Source organism: Gasterosteus aculeatus, chromosome 17 (assembly GCF_964276395.1).
Source record: "Gasterosteus aculeatus chromosome 17, fGasAcu3.hap1.1, whole genome shotgun sequence".
In the NCBI taxonomy this organism is placed as follows: domain Eukaryota; kingdom Metazoa; phylum Chordata; class Actinopteri; order Perciformes; family Gasterosteidae; genus Gasterosteus; species Gasterosteus aculeatus.
Window position 1 is genome coordinate 14,556,088 of NC_135705.1, and position 14,561 is coordinate 14,570,648.

Genomic DNA, 14,561 nt, shown 5'->3' on the forward strand with positions numbered 1-14,561 from the left:
ATAGAAAACACAGACACAAGACACATAATTAAGACACAGTGTTTAGATAATCCGCTGCACACCCTTATGGAGGCACTAGCGAAAGGACGAAATTTGATATTCCTGTTAGTTTACGTTGAGTGAGAACCACGGAAAAACAAACCCAGTTTGAGCACAAGAGGAAAGTAGGCAGCAGGTGTGTTTCTGATAATAACCAGGTGGAGGTGTCAGGCCACTTTTCACGTCCATCGCTCCACTGAGTCCTGTGGGGTGAATAACTGGAAGGAAGAGGAAGGAAAAAGAGAAGGAGCGGGGGAAGAAGAAGGATGAAGACTGGCGTCCAGGAAGCTGTTGCCAAGACAAGGCCGTCATCCTATAAGCCTCAATCTCTGTTGCCCCTTTGTTTCCTCCACCTGAGCTCTCGTCAAAGCCAGGATCCTCGGCCAGATCGCCGACTGCACTGTTGGAGTGCAGAGAATGTCTGCGAGCCATCCTCATCATCAGAAGTTGTGATAATTCTTTTGTCTGGAACGATGTCTTAAATGTCACAGCTAATTATATGTATCCTGCATATCTGTGCTCCTCAGGCACTTGTTATGCTCCAATACACACATCTCACCGCGGATGCTTTGATGTGTCACGGCAGGAAAACACAGGTGTAGCTAATAGCATTAATGATGGCTCTGTTAGGTTTAAATGTGTCATGCCAGAGAGACAGCACACAACCCCGCCTCACTGTGGAATGTGCTCATCCATCATGTTCCTACATCCACCTGTGTTTGACAAGTCAACATGTACCCTGTAAGGGTTACTACCTCATTGCAAAACATCTAGAAATAGAGTCGAACAATGGAAGTTGTATCTTTGGTAGTGAGGTAGACCTGAAATATTGCCCATAAATAATTAAATACACATGGTGGAGGGGGTGGTTGATTTGCAGTAGTTTTATTTTATGCTGTGATGGACCACAGTGTCGAAATTGTCTGATAGTGATGAAACTTCTAAAATGAATTTGGTCTGACATCTAATTAATTGGTTCTCAAATTGGGGATGGGACAGGCCGCCGTCTCACTTTGTGATTCCGACTAGCAGGACAGGTACTTTCACATCATGCAGCTCTAAGCAGAAGCAAAGGCTCATTTCCATCATTGAGTGCGTCTCAGCAGTGTTACATATTGCTAACGATAGTCTTCTATGCTTTCAACTTTTTATGCGGCGTGCCTGATGTAGCAGGTTGGGTTGGAACTGTGACATCCCAGCGTGTTTGAGTGGTTGAGGCCCTGTTACGCCACCTAAAGCAAAGCATTCACTGACTGGGTCCACTGCCCCAGACACGGTCCATTTAACTGCACCCACTCCACGATCGTGTCTGGGTCACTGCCTCTACACCCAAACACGAAAGCACCAGAAACTTGTGTAACTGAGCACATTAATACATTTCCACACTGACAAGATTTATGTCAATCAAACTGTGGTTTTGCTCAATTCCGGTTGTTTTTTTTAACTGTCTTTCACAAAAATCACGTTTTAACAACACAGAATCCAACACATGTACAACAAACAACTGGAATCAATGCATCATGAAATCTGAATACGTAAAATTAGATGAGTATTTCAGATGCACAGAGATTTGTCATTTTGAACCCATTCCTTACTGTCTTCCCTAAACATGAGCTTTGTCACTTTGTTATTGTGAAGTAAACAATCACAGCCATCTGACTTGCAGGCTGTTCACTGGGTTTTAAAAGGATAAGATAAGGACGTTAATTGACTTTGATAAAGGAAATATGGAGCTACAGTTTGACTGAGGTACACTTACAGAAAAAGCCCAGCACAGAACAAGAAAGCCAGAAAAAGGATTAATCACACTCGTTAATCGCCCACTGGTGTAATTGTATATCCCTGTCGGCACATAGCAAAGAACATTTTCTCCATTTTTTAGTCCTTTTCTATTTCTCACTATGGACATCATTGGCAGTGGTAGATTCATCTCTATGAGTTGTACTTGTCTGGTCCACCTCCACCGGAAATATGGCACACACCATGTTTATTAAATCTGATTCTGGAACAAGTAATCGCATGGAGGGAATGGCAGAGGCCGCTGTGTACAGCTAAATACATCTTCAGGTGCCGTGGTCGCGTTGTCGCCCGCGGAGAATGAGGTCTTGTGTGTGTGTATGTGTGTGTGTAGTCCACTGAGTGTCACACTACCTGCAGGCTGAATATTTGCCTGACATGAAAAGGGGAATTTCCTGCCACTGGAAATGATCAGACTGTGTACGGTACTGATGGAGGGGTGAACACACGCTTAAGATCTTCCTGAGATTGAGAAGGGGCAATGACACACGGCATCTTTAACCAATGTGAGTCACCTTCTCACAAGGTAACCTTGGGCAGCTCACTGTCATGTGTCACCATCGCCTCACAAAACTATTACTGCAGCCAGTTATTGTACTTGCTAAAAATGAACTTCAGTGCAGCATAGCCAAGATTTTTCTATGTTTATACAAGACCTAAGCTGAGGCCACGGGTTAGTATGAGGGTTAGGATGCAAATACTCTGTACAGCAATCACCAGTTTGACCGTCAGCAACACAAGTCGATCCTACACCTGACGGGTCATCCGTCACGCTGGAAGAAAATGGCAACTGGAAACATTGTCAGATTTCTCCTAAACTATAGTATGTACTAAGATTAGTATTATGTCCATAAAGAAGAAAAACGGGGCACTCAGCTGCAGAATCATAAAGCCTGGCATAAGAATTTATAGAGGCAGTCAGTCATGTTACAATCTTAAAACTTAAGAAGTGTTGTGCTAAAATGAGTTTGTCAAATGTAGTGTGGTTAAATTAAAAACTCTAATAGCACTGTAACTTGTGTCTGTCTGATCGATTTTTTCCTCTTGTTGCACATTCGGAGTATAGTGTTATATAACGCTGTCATGACCAGTGCATCTAAAAGCCAGCTGACATTAGGTAACTGGACCAGAAAACTAAGTGTTACTGCACCTGGAAATATATTAGTCGCAAAGTAAAGTAGAAGAATCATGAGAGAAGATGAGCATAAAAGTTTCGAGGGAATGCTGTGTTTTTTTTTTCCAGTGCCATGTTTTTCGTTTTCCAACGACCTTAGTGTTTTGCTGGTGTCACACTCTTTGACAACTCTGTGCTATCTGCCTTGATTGTTTTCCTGCTTGGAAGATATGATGTTTATTCCTCCCTATCCAGCTCCCCACGCAATCTCTTTCTAGAAAGTTTGGTATGTATATGCCTTTGTTCAGTTGGAAAAAATGGAGAAAAAAAACCCACTTGTCAGAATGATTTTGGAAAAAACTTTTTAGCTTTTTCCTCCTGCGGAAGAGAGAACAAGTTTGTAACTGAAGAGTAAAGAAAGCTTGAATATAACAACCCTGTGATGGATGGCAGGGCACAGGCAATTACAGACAACATGCCAAGCACTGTGCATACATAGCAGATATAATGCACGCACGCGCACACACAGACACACACACACACACTCAACAATATATGCACATACATGGAAGACACTGGCAATGGGAGATAATCTTGAGTTTATTTCTTTTTGCAACTAAAATCCATTCAAGGCTCTCTGCTCTGCGTACTGATAAACATACTATACAGAGAGTGCACACGCACACACGCAAACACAGATGAGGCACAGCCAAGTCCGGTGCACCTGTAGTACTAGGACACGAAGCACAAAGGCAGTAACGCCCTGCAGGGAGATGAAATGAACATTGTATGCTTTAAGGAGGATGACAGAGTATGACAGAGAACGCAGAAACAGACACAACAGAGGAAGGCGAAGGGGAGCGGCATGATGGATGAACAAGCAAATGAGCAAATTTAAGTGTCAGTGAAGTGAAGTGAAAGACAAGGGGAAACAAAAGATCAGGAATCAGGAACATTTATTACCAAAATATGTCAGACATACAAGGAATTTGACTTGGCGGTTGGTGCATAACAGAAGACAGTAAGACAATGGACAACAAGACAGATAAGACAACAGATTGCAAGATTCATTTAAATTGAAAACAAAAGTTACAAATAAAAAGTTAAAAATAAAGTGCACCAGCGAGCAGAAAGTGTATGTGTATGTGCATGTGGAGGGTAAGGGGAGTGACCGGTGGGATGTCAGAGTCTTTCAGTGGGGGACCCGGGCTCTGTTGATGAGCCCGACTGCCGACGAGAAGAAACTGTTGTAGCAGGAGGTCTTGGTCCTGATGGACCTCAGCCTCCTGCCAGATGGAAGGGGCACAAACAGCTTTTGTCCGGGGTGAGAGGGGTCGGCTACATTCTTTTTAGCTCGCTTCAGGGACCTAGAAGCGAAGTCCTGAAGAGACGGAAGATTGCAGCCGATCACCCTCTCTGCAGAGTGGATGACACACTGCAGCCCTTGGCTGTGGCTGCAGCGTACCAGACGGTGATGGGGGAGCAGAGGATGGACTCCATGATGGCCGTGTAGAAGTGGATCATCATCGTCTTTGGCAGGTTGAATTTCTTCAGCTGCCTCAGGAAGAACACAACTTGGTGATGGAGCTGATGTTCAGCTCCCACTTGAGGTCCTGGGTGATGATGGAGCCCAGGAAACGAAAAGAATCCACAGTGGTGGGACTCCGTTCTTCCGGAAATCCACAACCATCTCCACTGTCTTCAGAGCGTTGAGCTCCAGGTTGTTCTGGCTGCACCACGACACCAGATGGTCAGACTCCACCTGTAGGCGGACTCATCCCCACCACAGATCAGTCCAATGAGGGTGGTGTCATCCGCAAACTTCAGGAGCTTGACGGACTGGTGACTGGAGGAGCAGCTGTTGGTGTACAGGGAGAAGAGCAGAGGGGAAAGAACGCAGCCTTGGGGGGAACTGGTGCTGATGGTCCGAGAGGCTGAGACATGTTTCCCCAGCTTCACGTGCTGCTTCCTGTCAGACAGGAAGTCAGTGATCCACTTGCAGGTGGAGGGTACTTTGCATGCATAGTGGAAGATTGTGAAAATAAAAGAAGAGGAGGGCTGAGAAAATAGTAGGATACTAATGAGAAAGATGTTGGAAGGGCGAGTGGCACCAGAGAAAGGAGTAATGCAGGGAGACAGTAATTGACGTGAAGGCAACGTGACAAGCAAAAAGATGAGTACGGTGTGTGGGGAGGAGAAAAAGAGAGGAAGAGAGAATTACTATTGAATGAGGAATGTGGGATGTGGGGTGAAAAAAGCTTTGGAAGGCGATGCAGACAAGAGGGAAAGAACAAGCCGTCACACAGCCTGACATTCAATACTCTCGACTCACGCGTATCTTGAATCATTGAACAAAATAGCCTGTGTAATGACAAGAGGTTGTACTCTGCTACTACATAATTCATTTTACTGTGGAGGGTCACATTTAGGGGAGCAGTCGCACCCATTTTCAAAGTCAAGTTCAGTTTTTTTCTGCTTTATATATTACATTAATATTATTGTGACAATCTATCAACCTCTGGGACCTACTTGAAAAATGCCGTTCATCTCTACTTCAGTTTTGATCTGTATTACTTTTTTCCTTCAGATTAGTCTTTCAAAAGAGGATGTTGCTTTCTTCTCTTTTGTCTTTTTTCTTCTGAGGTCTGAGCGAGCAGAGGTGATGTCCAGGGGGAACAATGCAGGTCAAAGCCTCTCTATCTCTCTCTCGGTTGCACTCACCCACCCTGAATTTTTCATTTAGAGCGCTTCTACGGGGAAAACTCAGGTGTGCCGTGCAGGGGGGTCTTTGTTCAGCGGGAGTGCAGAACAAGGTAGGAAACTCAAGCACACCTTCTTATCCCAGCTAGGCCAGAGTGTGACTTAATGAGCCCCTCAGCTTGTGACCATAGCACGACCTCTGATATGCACGCCGATGGACTGACGCCTGGTGAGTTTGTGTGAGGGACGTGTTCAGAGAACAGCTCGTATGGGAAAAAGGTCAATGTTCCTAATCAAAAGGGATCTTTTAATTACTGGACGCTGTGCTAATTTTGATTTGATTTAATAATTAACAGACTTTATGACTGAACTATATCAGTAGTATATAGCCTCTACTTTTGCGCGTGCATGTGACCTTTGACCTCAGTCACATGCCAGAGGGCGTGCAAGAGGGAACTTTTGGGGGGTAGGAGGGGTGGGGGGGGTGGGCATGTGACCGCCGCCATTTTGACCGGAAAAATGCGTCATTGAACTTTTGGGGGGTAGGAGGGGTGGGGGGGGGGGGGCATGTGACCGCCGCCATTTTGAAGTCATGCCCCGGAAATGCGTCATTTTACGAATGGATACGTAAACCATTTTTGACGATGATGTGCTTGGTTTTGATTGGAAATTTGCCATATCAGTGGGTGTTTTATGCGATGGGCGTTAGTTTTGACCGGAAACACGGGACTGTAGGAGGGGTTTCATCATATATATAGATGTGTTATTTGGCGCCTCGATCGAACTTTCCTTTTGGAATGGTTCACGCTCCAGGATTCTTAGTGAAACAGCAGAGGCCTATCCCAGTGTGGTCCCAGTGGCGTCTTCTTCTTCTTCTATTCAAAGGTATGAGAGGCCCCGCCACAAACCAGTGAGACATTGGTTCTTCTGTTCAGATTCACCAATATCAGCTTAATGCATGAACTAGGGGGCTATCTTCTTAGCCAATAGAACACAATTTGTAACCTAACAGAGGAAAGCCCTCAGCAAAACATACATCTTAAGGTTTAACGAGGAGCACATATGCCGACTTAGTGTAGCATTATGTGACACAGTACACAAGCCGGGGGCCAACCCCCAAACGTCTTCTTCTGCTTCTCTTCAATTGTATGAGAGGTCCCACCACAAACCAGTGAGACACTGGTGCTTCTGTTCAGATTCAAAAATAACAGCTTAATGCATGAACTAGGGGGCTATCTTCTTCTTAGCCAACAGGACACACATTGTAACCTAACAGAGGAAAAACCCTCAGGAAAACATACAGTTTTTAACGAGGAACAAGCGTGTCGACTTAGGGTCGCATAATGTCACTCAGCACCCAAACGGTGCTAAACCCTAAATAGCTTGAGAGCCCCACAGGGATGGAGAAAAACAGAGTCCTTATGTGGTAAACAGTGAGCAGTTTGTTTAGTTTTAATCAACATATGAACCCCCACCCCCACTGAGACCCTGGTGTGTGAAAAACAGGATCCTTACTATATAGATACAGCCACGGTTCACTTCTTGACACCCTGGCAGACTGGTGCATCCTCACATTTAAGCCATTTCCATATATATATATATATACACACATACATTGGTATAAATTAAAAAATAAAAATAAAAAGCTTTAAAGATTGTACTATGTCGAGTGATTCATATTTGTTTTTATATATTTATATATATTTTTTTAATAGGTATTTATACCTTTTAGAAATAGATGACAGCGCGCATCCTATACATGGGAGTCTTGAAAAACTGGAAAAGGAGATTGCTGCACTCAGTTGTCTACCAACAACGACTACGGGCCCCAACCAGGGAGCTGGCACAGGTAGGGAAAATGACAGTATGATATAAGCTTTCTATATATTTATTATTTGACGAATCATTCAAATGATTTTATAATTCTATGCTCCCCCAGTGAAAAAAAAAAAAGTACATACGGGTGTCCAGTCTGAGAGACCTTCTACAAGGTATGTGACATCATCCATATATATATATATATATATAGACATTTGTTTTATAACATGTTTTGACCATGTATGCTTGTACAGCAGGGTGCAGATTGACCGGTCTACACCAACAAAGGACACATGGTACTATCCAGAATGTTTGACTGACGAGGAAATGCTGCAGGCGGTCTGTGACTATGAAGAAGAGAGTACTACAATAGGAGCAACATCGGCAGAGTGTGTAACCCCATTTCAACAAAACAGAGCAGGTATACCCACAGAACCCACGGTGGTGATTGTGCACCCGAGGGACACAGCTAACCCCTTATATGTAGAGTTGATAAATGAAATCAGTGAACTGCGGCGTTCCAACACCGCATTAAAAGAGATAGTAACCGATCTATGTAAGAAACAAGAGGAGGCTAGACAAACACAGGACGCCAACGGCTATTCCATAAAACAATACCTGATAGCTCAGAATGCATCCAGTGAAGCTATCATAGCTCTACTTACAAATAAATTTTATCCAAGGTGATCTACTAGGCATGGTGTCTATAAGGGGTGGTGTCTAAATAAACAATACAGACGTGTAGTATGCCTCCCCCCAGAAAAGTTTTGAAGAGGGGCACGGGTGATATACATCGATCAGGGGATAACCATAATAATAATGATGATGGGTATAGGGTCCTGTTACAGAATACAGAGAAACAGCTTAAAAGCCTACGTGCACTGGTGGAGAGATCGCGCGTTGATGCTGCTGCTGCTGCATACCCTGCCGAAGCTTTTCATGATGTTGACAGAATTCATTATACGGAACAACATTCATCGTATCTAGATAGCGGCTATGCAGACTTGGTCAGTGTCCTAGACCCAGGGTTTAATACCACAGGCGCAAATAGCCACGTGTTGGATCATGCAGACGGCCCACTTGTGTACACAGACAATGATGCAGGGGCTGGGGGGTGTGTGTTGGCAGAAATATGTGACGACCGGCTGAATCAGATGGGGGCAAATGGAGATGTGGAGCATGAACAGGGTGTTGGGGGGCCTGCTGAGGGTCATGAGGGAGGGTCATGGGAGCAGGCCCGAACAGAAGGGGGGCATGATGATACACTAACAGGAGGAGGGGAGATAATGAGGGGGGGTGAGACCTCCTCAGGCATAGAGGGAAGGACAGTCACCATGAGAGAGATGCCTTCATTCAATGCATTTGAGCTTAGACAAGGGGTTGATTTCAGAAACGTGGATCTTACTGACCTCGAGCAAATCCCCTACATGGTCAGAGAAATAGTGGCGGGTGTAATTGATAGAGCTGTAGAGGCCTCTCCGGCTGGTAGTGTGCTGAACGTTTTGTTACGGGGACCTTCATTGGCTAGTGACATACAAGCTGTTCTACGCGTAAACGAGTCGTACAACTCTGACTTGTTTATGGAGCAAATTGCACAAGTGATACAGAGCAATGATGAGACTATAACGGATGATGAATTGGAATTAGTGATCACCGTAGCTAAAAACAGAAACGGTGGGGGTTATCTAAAATTAGCAAATGTCCCATATGATGTGATATTATCAAAGAAGGGTCGGTTTCTGCACACCCCTGACAATACTGATAATAACCTGTGCTTTTCGCTCTGTTTAGCACATTTTAATCATCCAGACATGTCCCTGCAAGATAAAGTGAGATTTGCAACTCAACTACATAGATCGTTGGGTTTTGGACCAATGCACAAGGTCTCATTCTCCGATGTAGATGCTTTCGAAAGACATCTGGGTGTGAAAATCATAATCTTCCACCATGCAGCAGCAGGTCGTAAACGACTTCAGTGTTTCCAAACCCACGATGCGCCTCATCCCCGGACAGTCTGGTTATATCTACACAATGACCATTATCACCTGATTGAAAACCAGCAAGGCTTTTTTGGGGCAAAACAAGTATGTCAGTATTGCTACCAAGCCTATGAACATCGATTATACCACAGCTGTGAACAGCTGTGTAATGTGTGTTTTACATTAGAGTGTCGTACACAGCTGGGTAAAACACAGAAATGCGGTGATTGTAAACGCATATGTAAGTCGAAATATTGTTTTGATCAGCACAAGCGGCCAGAAAGCGTCCATGCCCTCATCCCCTGTGATGCTATGAAATACTGTGAGGCATGTGGAAAAACATACAAAGCAGGACAAAAAGCGCACAAATGCGCGCCAAAAGTCTGCGTCCACTGTGGTGAGCAACAGTTGGAGAGCAATGATAAACATGAGTGTTTTATTCAGCCTCTTGAAAAGAAAGAGCCGCAAACAACCTACATATTATTTGACTTTGAGACAAGGTTTCATAACGGAAAACACGAGGCAAATTATGTATGTGCTATGGATTTAGAGGGAAAAAAGTTTTGTTTCAGTACTTTGAATTGTGTGGACACCTTTGTGAAGTATTACAGAAGACCTAGATACAAAGGCTACACGTTTATCGCCCACAACGCATCCGGCTTTGACAACTATATTCTGTTGGAATATTTTGTCAAACAAAAGATCACTCCGCAAGTCACCATGAGAGGGAGTCGGGTGATACTGATGTATGACAGGTCATACCGGCAGAGATGGATTGACTCATTCAGTTTCCTTCCCATGCGATTGTCAAAAACCCCCGCTGCCCTAGGGTTCAGTGATGTCGAGAAAGGCTATTTTCCCCACAAGTTCAACACCCGGGAGCATGAGTATTATGTCGGTAAATATCCTGATCCGTCCTACTACGGCTTTGACGATATGAGTGATAGCGATAAAGCGAGATTCATGGAATGGTATAATACCGTTTCAGGAGGAACATTTGACTTCCAAAAAGAAATCGGACGCTACTGTGTTAACGATGTAGAAGTGTTGCGAAAAGCCTGCAGCATCTATCGTGAGACATTCATAGAGTGCACGGAACTTGACCCCTTCTCATTTACCACCCTAGCATCGAGCTGCATGGGGGTGTTCAAAACCCTGTTTCTCCCAAAGGACACAGTTGCTCTAACGTTTGAGGGGGCATACACTGCTCAGAATAAGACGTATTCTGATGTATCGATGCAATGGCTTGAATATGTGGCCCTCACAGAGAATATTGAGATTAAACATGCTCTCAATCACGGTGAACAGCTTTTTGAGCCGTTCTATGTGGATGGCTATAACTCTGTAACAAACACTTGCTATGAATTTGCGGGATGTTTTTTCCACGGATGTGTCAAATGCCACGTCCAGAGCGACATGAACCCTGTTACAAAAATCACCTACGGCAGACAATACAGGGTGTTCATGGACAAAATATATTCTCTACAAAAACAACACGGGCTGCGAGTTGTAGTGATGTGGGAGTGTGAGTGGTCGTCGTTAAAACGGACGAGCGGGGCTGTACAGGCTTTTATGGTTACTTACAAAAAGCGTGAGCGTCTAGAGCCTAGAAAGGCCCTCTTTGGGGGACGTACAAACGCTATGAAGCTGTACCACAAGATCGGTGCTGATGAAAAAATCAGGTACTACGACTTCACCAGTCTTTATCCGACGGTTCAGGCTAAAAAGCAGTATCCAGTTGGACATCCTCAGGTTATCCTGAAGGATTTTGAGTCTATTGACAAGTATTTTGGACTCATAAAGTGCACAGTGCTACCGCCCAGAGGGCTGTTTCACCCGGTCCTACCATACAGATGTCATGACAAACTCATGTTCCCATTGTGTGGCAAATGTGCTGAGGATTTGAATCAGAGTGGCGAGTGCACTCACGGAGACAGAGACAGACTGCTGGAGGGGGTCTGGGTGTCAATTGAACTGCAGAAGGCTGTGGAAAAGGGATACAGGCTTGTGTCCATTGATGAAGTTTGGCATTTCCCCAACAAAACAGACACATTGTTCAGCGGGTATGTGAAGACATTCATGAAGTGTAAACAGGAAGCGTCAGGCTACCCTGGCCATGTTAAAACCCCCGACGACAAGGAGAAATATGTCAAAGACTATTTTGAAAAGGAAGGCATTCAATTAAACCCTGACAAAATCAGGGTCAACAAAGCCATGAGAAGCTGCAACAAACTCCTCCTAAACTCTTTGTGGGGCCGTTTTAGTATGCGCAATAATATGCCTGCATGCGAGCTGATCACAGATCCGGCTCGGTTCACACAATTGATGTTTAGTGACCACTTTGATGTGCGACAATTCTGTTTTATCTCAGATGACGTGGCTTTGGTACAGTGGCGACATGCAGACGCCCGCGGTTCCCGTATAAAAGACGTAAACGTCTTTATAGGAGCCCTGACAACTGCCCATGCCAGATTGATGCTCTACGACTTGTTAGACAAACTGCAGGAGAGGGTCTTGTACTGTGACACAGACAGCATTGTCTTTACATCGAGAGGGAGCGACTGGGTGCCGCCCCTGGGGGCATATCTTGGTGACCTGACTGATGAGTTAAACAGCGGAGACATATGCGGGCTGCCTAGTGAAGACTACATCACAGAGTTTGTATCAGGAGGACCCAAATGCTATGCCTATAACACGGTACAGGGTAAAACAGCTGTCAAATGTAAAGGCGTCACATTAAACGCTAGAAACGCCTCCGTCGTCACCCCCCAGTCACTGATTGGCCTCGTACAGGCTTATGTAACCAATCACAACACACACACTTTGACCACAGTGTCTGAAACTATCAGGCGTGATAAAAAGAAGTTCCATCTTAAAAACGAGACAGTTTTTAAGCAAGTCAGAGTGGTGTACAATAAGCGGAGGGTGTTGTCTGACTATACGACCCTTCCTTATGGATACTAACAGCGATCAGGGATTTGATGCACGACTACAACACCCCTTTAGTTTGGTAGTGAGTGGGCCTTCAAACTGTGGAAAGACTTTTTTTGTCAAGGATATTATTGCAAATGCTGAGAGGGTTATTTCACATCGTATTGACAATGTCGTCTACATTTATTCATGCTGGCAGCCTTTATATGATCAACTGCTTAAAACCAGAGACATTAACTTTGTAGAGGGCTTACCAGAGTCTCTGTGCGATGATGTTTTACTACCTCCTGCCAAAAACAATCTACTCATTATAGACGATTTAATGAATGATGCCGGGAATAATATAGAAGTTCAAAATGTTTTTACCAAATATGTACATCATAGAAATCTCAGCTGTATATATTTAGTACAAAATTTATTTATTCAGGGTAAATCTAGTCGCACTATTAGTTTAAACACCAACTATCTCATTCTGTTTAAAAACCCTAGGGATAAATATCAAATCACACTGCTGGCCAGACAGATGTTTCCGGGTAATACTAAATATTTTTTAGAGGCCTTTAACGATGCGACCCAACAATCATATGGCTATCTTCTCATAGATTATAAAGCGTTGACCCCCGAACATTTAAGACTCAGAACGGCTTTGCTATCGGACCAACAGGTTGTGTATATCCCCAAAAAAACAAACAGGCGTTAATAACGCTAAAATGTCATCACGCATGCAGAGGAATTTGTCATTGTTGGAGTTGATATATAAATCTACGCCTCGTGTGCGACGTGTCATTGTTAATAACGCCAGCACGGATTTTATCGACTCTCTGTGTGAGATCGCACTCAATGTATTGAGAGGTAACATTCCTTTGACCGACAAACAATTCGCCCTCTTAAAGAAGAAGAAGAAGATTATCCGGCTGGTGGCGGATAAAAAAGTTAAACGGACCAAGAAGAAAAAGACCCTCAACCAGTCGGGGGGCTTTTTATTACCGTTATTAGGGGCTGCTATTCCGTTTATAATTAGTCTTGTCAATAGGAGGGGCTAAAAATGGAGCACACCCAAAAAATGTTTCTGGTCCCCCAGCATCAGCTTGGCCTGGTAAAGCAGCAGCCTCATTATAAGCAGCAGGATCAACGAGAGTCTATAAGACAGGCGGTGCAAAATGAGCTTGATAGAGCTATGATTGACGTGTTGAATCAACCTGATACAGACATGTACGAAAAAGCCAAAAAATATTCCGTTATTTTACAAAGATACTTGGCTGTGGTGAGACAGGGAGAGCGTGAGAAGGGGGCGTTGCCTTTACCACTACCCTCCGGTGAAAGTGACACGGGCTCAAATCCTGTCGTTTCAGCAGATGACGTACCAGGAAAAGATGTGATTTTAGGCAATGTGATCAGGCACATACCTAAAAAAAGTAAAAAACATGCCGAATATATTTTGGATGCTTTGAACCACGCAAAAAACGACATATCCTGGACAGACCGAGGGGAGATCGTTGTCAACAATCAAACGATCAAAGGCACCCATCTGTATGATCTGGTGAAAAGTGTCACGTCCTCGTATAATGTTTTAGACGAATCTAGACCTATCGGTTGGAAGATATTTTTAAAAACGCTAGCTGATTTAAATATCCCCCTATCCGCTATCCCCAACACGCAGGTTAGGAGGTCTATTGCTGAATATAAGGGTGGTGATGCAGTTTATGACGGGGGTTTTAATGTTTCGGGGTCATTCAAAACAAAAACTAGGACCAGCCGATCTATAGACAGCACCCCCTTTAAGACACCTAAATCCCTAAAGACCAAATTTTTTAGGAGTGATGATTCGTGGGAAGATTTTTAAGATTTGTTTGGCTATTACTGTGTGACACATGTCTTTTTTATTTTTAAGCTTGTACTGGATGCATATTATTTTTATTTTATTTTGTATTATTATTATTTTGTTTTTAACTTTACACAAGTGTTTGTAATGCTTTTGTATTATCTGTTAGTCTGTTCTTTGTGGATGGAAAATAAAATTGGTGTTCACTGCTGAAAGTTGTCTTTATATATTTTATTCATAAAACGTCACAGGATAGTTTATCATTAGATCACACATTGTACACACGTAAAAGCATCCTCACAACACCCTGAGGGTTGGATTTTGTTAACAAAACGACAGACCATCGCATCATTATTGACTA

At 43.8% G+C, this 14,561-nt stretch overlaps 1 long non-coding RNA gene across 1 annotated transcript; it reads left to right on the forward strand.

The window, feature by feature from the left end:
- The first annotated feature begins 7,372 nt into the window (after positions 1 to 7,372).
- LOC144388972 (uncharacterized) lies at positions 7,373 to 8,062 on the forward strand. Its single transcript, XR_013453260.1, has 3 exons — positions 7,373 to 7,499; positions 7,590 to 7,641; positions 7,723 to 8,062. It is a non-coding gene; the product is annotated as an uncharacterized LOC144388972 (long non-coding RNA).
- The last annotated feature ends 6,499 nt before the right edge of the window (positions 8,063 to 14,561 follow it).